Here is a 12,822-nt window from a genome sequence, read left to right on the forward strand (position 1 = left end):
AAATATAAAATATAGATATAAGATATAAATCGTCAACTTTATGATATATACATCACAATTCATTAATGCACACCATTACAAAGACCGCACATCACAATGGCTTATTGTCTCAATGTTTGAGAAACACGCAAAAATCTTGCTTGAAGCTATTGTCAAAGTTTGTCGTTCGATCGACTGTCGGTTCGATTAACTGTCGTTCGATAAAGTGTCGTTCGATAAAGTGTCGTTCGATAAAGTGTCTTTCGATAAAGTGTCATAGTACCGTGTATACCACTATAGTGTCACGGAAGTCTTGGAAGGAGGCGAGTCGTCGAAAACACAGAGCTTTTCCACCGAGTTTTGTAGGAACATAACAGTTCTTTGTTGAACAACAGCTTCGCGGACAGGAAAAGCCGAAAAAACCGATGGTTGGGGAGCAGAGACCGGGCAAATGCTTCGACAATGACGAAGAAGTAGAAATGCTTTAGGAAACTACTACAGCCATGCGAGGACAATAATATGCACATATAACCCATACATCTATGGGCCAAGTTGTTTTTTTACTATTCATACTATGGCGCTTCGTATTTCATTTGTATTGCTTCGCTTCGTGTACAGCATTTAACTTACGTGGTCTTTTGTTCCTTGGTGGTTCTCCACTTAGTTTCACACACATCGTGATGCTGCTACACCATGCAGGATGCGGCAATCCCTGGCACGCGTGATAATAATTAATCAAGAAAGCTGTTTATTTTGCTGATTGCTTTCCAAATCATATAACCAAAAATAACGTGGATAACCAAAATGTTTTAACACTCGACATTATTAACAATTTTTATGCTTGTGCTGCACCATGTAGCGTTGTGAATAGGCTAGGCGCTAGGATATTAGGTAAAATACCATACCCAAGCTCGGGTGTATGTTGTATGTTATTGAATCAGTATTTCCATAGGTTGTTATGTCGTTATTCAGTTTATTAAATTTGAGTCATCAATTTCTGTTCTTAGGCGTCAAGAGATTATGACAAGGAGCGATCCTTGACTATTGCTACTAGCCCCAATACAGTTATTTCGTTATAACGTTGAGGTATTTTTCCGGTCATAGCAAACTAACTTCTTTTCAGACTTTATTTTGCATAGAGCTGGAATTAGAATATCTTTCTTTATTTTGCACCTTTCGCAGAACAATTGTAAACCAAAGCTAGCAACGTAGTGTTCTGTCCAAACCTAACCTTTAGAAGTCATCTTGAGACACTATAAGTTTAGCGGTATTCAAAAATTTTATCACCTGTTTTATGACATCAGCTTATGAGTTTGAAGCCATTTACATCCCAGAAATACAAAGAAGCATTTTTCATTGTTACTCATTAACTTGACATATAAAAAAATTAGCCCTCCCGGTAGGACTTCATGCGCAAATAATCTTGTCCTAACAGGACAGTTTGCGTTTGGCGACAACTGGCAGAAGTTGAAAGTGCTTTAAAACAATCGCCATTATTGTTGAATTACGATTTGTTAGCTTACTTCCCCAGTCCAAAAGTCTCAGCAACGGTTCTCCGTCTATGAATTATAGTTCGCATTTCAATGGAACAAATGTCTTGTTCATGTTAAGTAACACAACTAATTCACTATAGAAACTGGTTTTCTTCACTGGTTCTGGCATATATTAAAAAATGATTATCATCTGACATCATTTGTATCATTTGATTCTTTTTAAATTGCAAGCGTTTTGGACATCGGATTGTAAAGATTTTGCTCAGGTGGGTGCCATGTGAATTCCTTTGCACGATAAAGACAAATCATTGAAAATACGTTGCCTTGTATTTATTTTACAGCGGTTTGAATCCTACGCACTGGATATAACGTATTGCCAGTTATTATTATTATCGTAAATATTAAAAATCGTAAAATCAAAATAAGGAAAGTTCAGTAAAATGATAGCAGATGTTGGCAATTATGACATCACAGTGACCCATTAGCAATGAGCGAATGTTTGGAAGAACTATGAATAGAAAGCTTGTAGTGCAAGAGACGAGAATTAGGTATATAAAATTGTTATTAAAAAATAAAGGTATTAAAATGAAGTGGTGTATTGCTTGAAACAAAAGTAAAGTTGCTTGAAGATTTGGTAGGTTACAGCTAAACCTTCCCTGAGACCGCCTTCTCTTAAAGCCGGGGGGAGTCCCCCCAACAGTTGACCATCGTTTCATTTCATGTAATTACCTGTAACCTGTCACTAACCGCCGCAATCGCGCAAAAATGGAACAACGAAGTTGGTCAGACAAGCATTTGGGGACCCAAGAAGAAATTTCTTACATCTTTTCTATGGAGGAAAAGGCAAAAACAAAACAACAACTCATGACCCTACCTCATCTATGAAATGTTAGAGGGGCCAAGCCTGTTCAAACTATTCGATAATTCGCCTCGGATCTTCCAAATGTCACCGCAGGTACAACTGATATATACCCGGGGTACCTGAAACAAATTTACCATCGCATTTGCTTTGAAGTCCTCTACCGACGACAAACAATATAAGAGAAAATAAAAAAGAAGTAGAAAAACACACAAAAATACAAAACTTACGTTTATAGAAGCTGTTTAGTCCGATAGCAGAATGTCCCTTCGGTACGACAAAATAATTACGTCCATGTTTGTATTTTGAAGTTTATTGCGTCAATTTGGTTGATTTTCATTTCATTTCCACAGACATCATAGATTGCGGGTTTAAGCTCAAAATTACTTCTCAGCTTTTTACGCGGATAATTTTGGAAGGAAGCCAGACTTTAATCAACGCGCGCCGCGCCGAATGCCAGGTGACGTCACAAACAAATAAAGAAACTCGTGGTCATTTTATTTTGACGGTGGCTGAGAAGGTCGCAGCTGTAAGAACTTGTGCGTTGGCTTGGTCAGTTCAACATTTCCAGAGTTGAGTGAAAGCTTGTGCTGGTACGTTTGGTGAGTTGAACATTCAGTATTTTGTTGATAGCGATAAACATGCTTATGATAGTGGTATATTTTGTTCAAACTTGTTAGCTTGTCTTAACTTAATATGATGTAGCACAATTGTATTGCTGGCATCTTGCATGTTTGTAAAACTTCGAGTTTTACCACTTTTTCCTTTTCGTTAATTTTGCGAGAGCATGTTCTTTATTGTGCTATGACTAAATGGCTGAAGTTTATGAGACATTGAATACATTTTCGGTTGACGTTTATATCTGTTATTTAAACTGGTTTATAGCTTGCTAGGTTATATAAGTACAAGTTAGCTTTCAAACTGGTTTTGGCTTGTTATATTTTTGTAAACAATATGACAACATTTTTGATCAAATTTTGTAATCTACTATTATAGGCTTAAGTTTTTGTTGTAAAATATAATACGTTTTTAACTTGGAAACTTTAGATGCAAAGCAGCGTAAACGATATCTTCAATCAAGCCATTATGTTTGTAGGTTCAAGCGGTGATTATCGGATCAACAAGCCGCCAATGACGTACACTTTCTAGAAAGGTTCTGTCTTCCAGCGAAACAAAGTTTTCATTCTTATGCAGCTAATTCTCATAATTAAGGGGCTGTAGCAAACTGTAGAATTGTTTATTACAGTTCACATAATTAAACTTTGTTTGTCGTTTTGCTGACCTGGATGTCGTACATGTTGAGTTGAGCTGGAGTTGAGTTGAGTTGTGGAGCTGCTTCGTATCCTGCTTCACCTTGTGGTTGAAACGCAGGAGAGGTCGACCAATGGGCCTGGATCTAGAGATGACTTCACTGTGAGAGATGTCGTTTGAAATTCCGACAAAGGGACGTCGGCGACCTTGCCTTAGCTTTTCGAGCTAGCGTGCTTTCATGTGATAGGGTAGAGAGCTGCAGCCAGTGCGCTCGGTCACACTGCTGTTCCTGATCTTGGTGCACCACGTGACTCCTTAACTGCGTCGCAGACAGCGCCTATTAAGGTGTCAAACACCTAAATCTAAGATATCTATGAATTTGTTGGACGTCCTACGTAGGGCTTTAAAAAAATGTTTAGACCAATCAGAAGGCAGCATGGTTGGTGTTGTTTTCTAGCCTGGGAATTACCCTAGCAGTTGGCGTGCTTATATATCTCAGCTCGCGTACAGAATTTGGCTAAAACTTAGCATGAAAGTAGCTAAAATTGGGTTTTTTAGACCAAAGATTCTAGTGTTTATTTTGGGCCTCTGTTATTTTGTTTTTTTGACGCCATTTTATGGAATGGCAGTTCAAAGAATACTAAATTGACATGCAAAATTTCAGTGAGCCCCATGGAGGTTTTTTCGAGGAAACAGTCTTTTAGTAAATTCACTGTATAATAAAACAAACAAAGATTTTATGGCAATTTTTGGTGTTCGACCTTAAAGCCTTCAGCTTTCTCTTCTGTCACGTATATGTTTCTCATTTACTAGGTTGTTTGCTTTCATTACGGTTTTGTGGCAGATGCTGCGCATCACTGTTGGTGCTGATGACCATTGAAAACCTCCCGCATTTGTTTGCAAAATCATTCATGAGTGTAAGGCCGCTTGTACACTTAGGCAAAGTTCTCTAAAATGTATCCTTTAGTTGTACACAAACTTTCGTGCCGTCAGTTAAGGGTCTAATGAGCACGATGGGCCGTCCTTGTTCTCGATACTTTTCTGGGTTAGTCGGATAGAGAAAATAAAGTCAATTGATGACCTGTTTCTATAAAGTCGCCGTATGATTCGGGATAAAAACTGTCTGCTAAGATTTATAATCGTTCAAATTGTACTCTGGCAATAACTTCGCCAACAACGCTCAGCAACGAGATATCTCTACGGTTGTTACAAGGTTTTCTAGTAGCTGTTGTTGCCACGGCACTTTTCAGCTCCTCGAGAGTTGTCAATTGTTTAAGCTCGTGCATCGGTGGAAAACTTTGTGTTTTGCTTCCGGCATGTTTTTATTTGCTCATTATTAATTGCCACTGTTCCGTTTCATCACAGTAGTTATTACAAAATTATTTGCAAAACAACGTCACACCTTTTGCGGATTTCTTCTTGTCGTGCTAAGACATTGGTCTGTTTCTCGATGCTCCTCCACCTACTCCACTGTAAAGAGATGTTAATGTACATTGCACAGTGGTGTTGCGATCGATGTAGCGCTTTTAAGTTTTCTCTGGTACAGTTAGTTTGAGACTTTAGGGCTAGGCAGTCAACAACTAGTCCTTTTTTATCTGTCCCGTACACGGACACATATTAGGTCGAGGGGAAAAGGCAGTGCTGGCAGCCAAGATAGGTTCAGAAACATGTAGCCTACAGGCGTGCTAATTTTTGCTGACGTGTTCAATTAAGGTCGTAGCGTCATCAGTAGAAACGGTGATCGGTGGATCCGCAGGATCGTTGTCTAGTTTACGAAAGGCCCTGTTAACCCTAGCTAACCTAGCTAGCGAGTAGGCACCTTTTAGATTAAGGGAAAGAAAATAAAAAAGAACTGTACCCACTGAATCCCCTCGTCCCTACCCATTCTTGCAGGAACTTAGGTTCTACATCCTGTTACTTGGTTTTCCACCTTCCTGTAATGCATTCTTTTCTACCATAGCTGGGGATCGAACCTGGAACCTCTAGCACCGAGTGCAGTGTCCAAGCACACGAGCTATCAAGTTGCACACGTATATGATGTGGTGTAACAAATATAACCAACGACGATGCATCAGTTGTTAAATTTTGAAAAGGGAAAGACACAGGTCATATGACTCCACAGAGACCTGAACCCGGTAACTTTTGCTCCGATTTCTGTGATAAACGTCGCAAGCTACAACGCGTCTGGCCTAATCTACATTTGTTAGCACACATACCATCATCACATCAGTTAAAAAAAATGAATTGAAGTTTTTGAGGAATCAAAGCCAGAACCTTTGCACCGATATCAATGATGGAAGACGACACCATTTCTGTGAAGTATGCCTTGCTCCTGCTCTACGTTTAACCCTTTGTTCGTCAGGATAACATTCATATTAGCTCACGGTGGATTCAACTCTGGAACTCAACCAACGTAAGATGAAACCAAGGATAATTGAGTCCAAGGTTTCAATCCACACATGTTGGTTGGGTCATCCTGAGTTTAATTGTTCTAGAAGTATCTTCCTCGACTGTACAGAAATCGAATTCACCTGAAACCGTTCATCAATATCATAGAAAATGATAAGTGACTCCGACGTGATTTGAACACGAAATCTTCTCATCTGGAGTCGGACGCGCTACTGCTTAGCCACGGAGTCATAATGTTGACAAAACATTGTACCAAGATAAATGATGTAAAGGTATACGTGTAATCATTACACACATTATGTCGTGATGTCAGAAAGCTAAGTTTATACGATCATGTTAAATACATATTTTCACTTTGCTGACTCAGTTCCAGTTTCGAAGGTTATTATCAGTCGGTATTACGTTACACTTGTGACCGTGGACCAGACTGCTTATGTTTTATTCACGCATGAGTGGCTTAAGAGCTTAACGCCGGGAATCGAACCTGGAACCTCCAGCACCGAGTGCAGTGTCGAGTCACATGAGCTACGAATTAACTCATGTAAACGATGTGATGTAACAAATGTGACCAATGTACATGCATCAGTTCGAAAAAATAAAGATACAACCTTTCTTAAATACATATTTTCACTTTGCTGACTCAGTTCCAGTTTCGAAGGTTATTATCAGTCGGTATTACGTTACACTTGTGACCGTGGACCAGACTGCTTATGTTTTATTCAAGCATGAGTGGCTTAAGAGCTTAACGCCGGGAATCGAACCCGGAACCTACAGCACCGAGTGCAATGTCGAGTCACACGAGCTACGAATTAACTCATGTAAACGATGTAATGTAACAAATGTGACCAATGTACATGCATCAGTTCAAAAAAAGGATACAACCGTTCCACTGCATGGGGAACTGAACCCAGAGTCCCTCGCACCGAATCCTGCGATTCCTATCGCGAGCTACAAATCGTCTAACGAGCGTCCTTAATCAACACTCATATCTTCACCAGGTGACAAAATTGAAAATAAATTAAGTTCAAGACTTTAAAAAATCGATTCCAGAACAATTGCACTGATGTAAACAACGACTTGTAGGTTGAGTCGTCCAGGAACCGTTCGTCAATACCAAAAAACTGAGATAAAATATCAAGTGCCCGCTTAAGATTTGAACACGCCACTTTCTGATTTGTAGTCAGTCGCGCTACCGTTGCGCCATAGAGTCGTCATTTTTAAAAGGTAGTACCAGCACACTCGACCACAACGAAAAGTATACATGCAATAACATCATGAAACATGACTGTCAAGGAATCGAACTCGTGACCTATTGAACGACGAGGAGGTGTTTAAGGCCTGAGCTACCAACCGGCTTCTGTCAATGCCGTTAATTTCAGTACATTAAAATCAGATGTAAATGGACAAAAACATACCCAGCGTGGAAGGGAATCGAACGCGAAACCTACTATTCGAAATTCTATTCAGAGAGTGCATGTGTGCTTGCACTACATTTTAGGGCTATTGGGGATCTGCTTCGACTCGGTTGTTTTTTGTTTATGTATGTTGTAACAGTTGACTCATTCTAAGAAACCGATTCTTGAAACACATGTGTCAAGGTTTTATTCTTCACAATAAATTTCTCACTTTTAAGCAGTCAGGTTGTAAACTTTACTGATTTTAGAGCGAAATACACAAGTTAAACCATAACATTATCAATTAATATAACCCACACACAAAACAAACAAAATGTACACAGTAAATGTCAAACTGAATACAATGAAACAGAAATAAGCGCAATAGATGCAAAATAAATATGATGACAACAGAAAACAGTATGACAAACTTAATTGTAACTTATTAATAAGCCGTGCCATTTATAAAGACGCGGGTTCCAATGTTTTATTAATAAAGCTTCCACCACTAAGCTGTTATACTCCCAAATTGCTAAATATTGTTTATATATTTTCGATAGATATGTTTTTCAATCCCACCATTACTCACAAAGTGACGCGCAGTGTCACTGATGAAAGCTCGTTATCAGCCAATCATGGGCGGTTACTACAAATTTATTATTTATTTACTAGGTTTAAAACGTGCACGAACAATGGTATTATTTTGCGGACGATAGCGGGCAAGTTAAGTTGACGAGATGTTTGTTTCAGCAAAAATTCCAAATCCCAAGTCATAGTTTCATCAGCATACCAGCAAATAATCATGGTCGAAAATCGAACGATTTGCTACGAACTTTGTTGCTACCGCAACAAATCGATTTGTTATTTTATATTGTTACACAATTCTATATGAGAATTTTGCTACATTATATTTTATTATATTAAACCAATGATATTGTTTTGCGGCCACAAGTTCTGAAACACTTAAACCGTACGAGTATTTTCACGAGTTAATATATTATTTTATCATATTACAGTGCCCGTCATTGGGACTCCAGAACACAGGAAAGATTTATAATCTGTTTCCAATCAGCAATTGGTTTCGATTGCGGTTTTTAGCACGTGACAAGTGTTACTTTGTTATGTATCATGTTGTTTGTTTCATTTATATTGCATTAGCATTGTGTATTTCATATATTTTATTAAAAGAATTAGGTTACCATGAGGCTTTGTAATAATAATGTTAAAAACCAATAATGTTTTTCAGTGATTCAATTCCAACCAATTATTTATATTGTTTATATTGTTTTGTGCGGAAATATTTCGAAATGACCTTTAACCTGTTTCCAGTCACCAATCAGCCGTGCGGCGAATTTTATTGCGATTTGTTGACGATTTTATTATGTATCATGCAGCTGTATGGTTCATTATTTCTAGAATTTTGTATGGAACATGGAACATATGTATGAATCTTTTTCTATAGAGGAAAAAGCAAAAACAAAACAACAACTCATGGCCCTACCTCATCTATGAAATGTTGGAGGGACCTAGTCGGTATCGCGCGGTGTGGTGTGTTGTGAGAATTTTATACAAGGCATTAAGAGAAGGTCGCGTTAGATGTTGTGGCCTATTGTTGTTGTTGTTTTAATTTTATTTGACTGAAAATGCAGTCAACAAGACCGAAGTGCGGTCAACCTAGGATTGTTTTACTCTAATAGGCCTACTTTACCTGATAACCTGAAAAAAAAAATAGTTGAAACCAACACCGGTAACTCAAACCGGCCATACAGTATGTGAATTATCTTTTTAAGGTTGTGTTTGTTTTAGGTTGTGTTGGGCGCAGGCACCGATCCAACCGCTGCATTAGGTTGGAGTGCCAGAATAAAGTAAAGTATAGAGTCTTATGCCTAAAATAAGATACAGTAAGTACAAAAAATAGAAATATAACTGCACTGGAGTCGATGGACATAATGGGAATAACTAAAGAGAATTGTGTGGTTACGAAAACTAAAATCCTAATTGTTTGTTCGCAAGGTTGAAATAAAATAGTGCTGGATAACCTAAGCGAGCTACACCCTAGGAGCACTATTTTATCTGAGGATCCAACAATAAACCCCATAAGCGTCGAATTGTTTGTGTCTGTGGCCTAATGCCCCGTCGGACCTACTTGTTTCATTCAGTGCCGCCATCTAGGGGAGGCGCAAAATGTCGGTAGTCCCTACCCTATTCTACACGGCACCTTGTCTCCCTAGGATAGAGTTGTGAAAGTGCAGGCTAGTGTAGGGGCGCGAGGGCAAAATGTTCTTAATTTGGGCCGGGGACACTGGATCGCTTTGGGCTTGGCGAACCCAGTGCTGCATCGGGTCCTGCACCCTCCCGACGATAAAACACAGTCAAAACACAACAATATAAGACAGAAGAACTCACAGATTCCAACTATGAGAAATAAGACAAGCGATAAAACAATACACAACAACAATCCCATCAATTTTAAGAGATAGAGAAAGTCATTATGCCATCGACTCCAGCACCTGCACTATCTTATTGTACACAAGGTAATCCCAGTAAATTTGTTACTGGTTTTAGATAACTGTCCTTTGGTTAAGTCGCAAAACAGTTATATTGAAAAAATGTTTAAAATTATCTTTGCATTAATGGTAAAATGTAAATGTAACAGGTATCAAAATCAGCAATAGTTAATCTGCTCAATATTATTATTGCTATTATGTTAACACCCACAATTAATAGCAAAATTATTGTAACAAAAATAATATCATTGTAAACTATGCAACATATAAAGGGCCTAAGCAAACAAGATATTTGAAAATTCACCTCGGATCTTCCAAACTTTGCTACTTCAGGTAAATTTGGGATATACCCTACCTGAAAGAAAATTACCATCGCATTTGCATTGACGCCCTCTACCGACGACAAAAATAATAGAAAAAAAGGAAGGAAGGAAGTAGAAAAACACACAAAAATACAAAAATACGAAATGTCTCTGTCTTTCATAGAGGTGAATTTAATGAATTCTTATAGAAGTTATATTAGTCTGATAACATAATGTCTCATTGGTATAAAATGTCCCTTTTTGCTGCACTACATGGTTTAACATTTCTACACCAGGGGCGCAATGTGCGATGGTAATGCCGCCTGAACCGTAACCTACGATGCACTGGCGCGCCGGCAACTTGTCGTCGGAAGCTTCCTCTCTCTTCCGTGTTTGTCTCATCGCTGCTTCTTCTCATCGTCCCTCGTTGGTTACCAGCGCGCTCCTAACGTTATAAAGCCCTGCCACTAAATATTGCTTTGGTTGGTTGGTTGATTGGTGGTTGGACTTCCATGAGACCTTAAAAGTAACAGAAGGGTCAACCCATGCTTACACAGCCAAACCATCACCCATGATTAATAGCTTGACACCAGCAATTCATTAGTTTAATTCAGGAAACTAGTTGCTCAAACGAGACCTACCGATGGCGAGCTATAGCTGGGTCGAGGCCGCACCGCTAGCTTCTTGATATTGAACAAACGCTATCGAAGTTATTGAAGTGGAATTGAATGTTGGCAAAGAGTCTGAAACAATATTGTTATTATTAGTTGACGATCGAATACACTTGCTAAAACTTTGAAGTAGCTTTTAATCGTAGCTATGTGTCTAATAATTTCATTACTGTTTTGAAGTCTTGTACGTCTTGTATATGTACGTCTTGAAGCTTGTGTAAGATGTCACAATGTTTGGGAAACGTGAAACGTGAAAATGTTTGGTTTATACGAGAAACTATCAGGGAAATGACCTGCAAGAAATTAAAACCAGGAATGAAAATGAACAAATATCAACACGATTCTCGGGAAAATCGATATTTAACATGGTGAGAATTAGACACGGGCCCAAGAAAGACATTACATTACCACATACTATGGGTGTAACCACTACTAGTTACTGGTTGAACGGAAGTAGATGAAAGTGACTAGAAAACTTGGAACTTCAAAGTAGAACCTTCAGCTGATACAAGAAATATCTTGGGAAACGAGTATGAAAAAATTTAAGTTTTATTTTCAGCAATAACACGAACTCACCTGAGCTATAAATTATCGTAGGATGGTGACGACCCACAAAGAGGCGATGGGGAGGACACAATCATTATCAAACTTGGGCTCCAATGACATCATAATTGTATTGTTGGCAATTATTAAGGCCCTGGAGCTTTTATGAAATAGAAAAATTCCTAAAAATATTTACAACATACCTTGCAAATATTAATGCCGTCGTAGAATAGACGTCATGTTTACACGTCACCACTTGCGTCATCTCAAAAGGGAAACTTCTGGCAACGTGACCGTGATGTTAAATAAAGCTTAAAATACACCCCCAACACAATTTTACTGAACTGAACAAAGCCAAAGCAGATTTCTAAGTTTCTATGCTGCCTACGTATACTGTAGTACTGGTACAAATATTGACATGTTCAGTTCACAGCAAGAAATGTTCAGATTTGCAGATTTCAGATCAGATTTGGAGGTACAAATTCTCCTGAAACACCAGATGCCAGATATCTTGAGCTCAACTTTTGAACAGAATCCAGAGAAACTGAACATATTTAAACAAACAAACTGTACAAACGCCAAAGCGCAGAAACGCAACAACGAGACCAAGACGCTAAAGCGCGCGCAGAGAGCAGTTGCAACAAAGCAGGGACAAAGGTTAACAACAAGAACATCGAAGTGTGCAATAAAGGTCAAACAAATACCAAACTCAACAAGCGCGAGCTGTGTTTCAGCATCAAAAAAAAATACAACTTGCAGTCCTGACCAAAAATTTATCGTTATTAAACAAGTCAGACAAATCGGCCAACAAATATGAGCCTTAAGCCAAGCAGTGACGTTTCAAATCAGCATAGACAAGTTGTTACTTCAAACCAGTCACACCAAACTGAACTCCGCTTTATTGTAAATCCATTGTATTGCATCTATTGTATTGTAAATTCTAAACTACTCATAACCACCAACCAACCACCTCAACTACACGAGGTAAAAGAATGAAATTGTGGAACGAACACGCGCAGTGAAGATTCGAGAAATCTCGCGCAAATTCCTCAGCTGATGAAATAAGCGCGAAACTTGCTCCAAGGTTGACTCGAAGCAAAAAGGTGCCAGCTTCTTGCTAGAAAACTTGCCACAAGCTCTCCTATTGCTTAACAATGCGACAGCCCTACACAATAATATAGTATATTGTTGTGAATTACGATTCAACTGAAACGTTTGAAACTGGTTTGAGCGGAACAACGAAATGGTTTCCGAGTTTCCAAAGTATTGAAATACTCTTGCTAACTTTAAATGAAAACCAATTACGACGAATTATTCGAGCATCAGAATGACAGTGTCTATATACATGGTATTTGCTAAAGAAAATGTCCGCTAGACGATGAAGCGGAGCTGCACAAATGGCGCTGATTTATAA

The sequence above is a fragment of the Clavelina lepadiformis genome, chromosome 9 (assembly GCF_947623445.1).
Source record: "Clavelina lepadiformis chromosome 9, kaClaLepa1.1, whole genome shotgun sequence".
NCBI classification, from domain to species: domain Eukaryota; kingdom Metazoa; phylum Chordata; class Ascidiacea; order Aplousobranchia; family Clavelinidae; genus Clavelina; species Clavelina lepadiformis.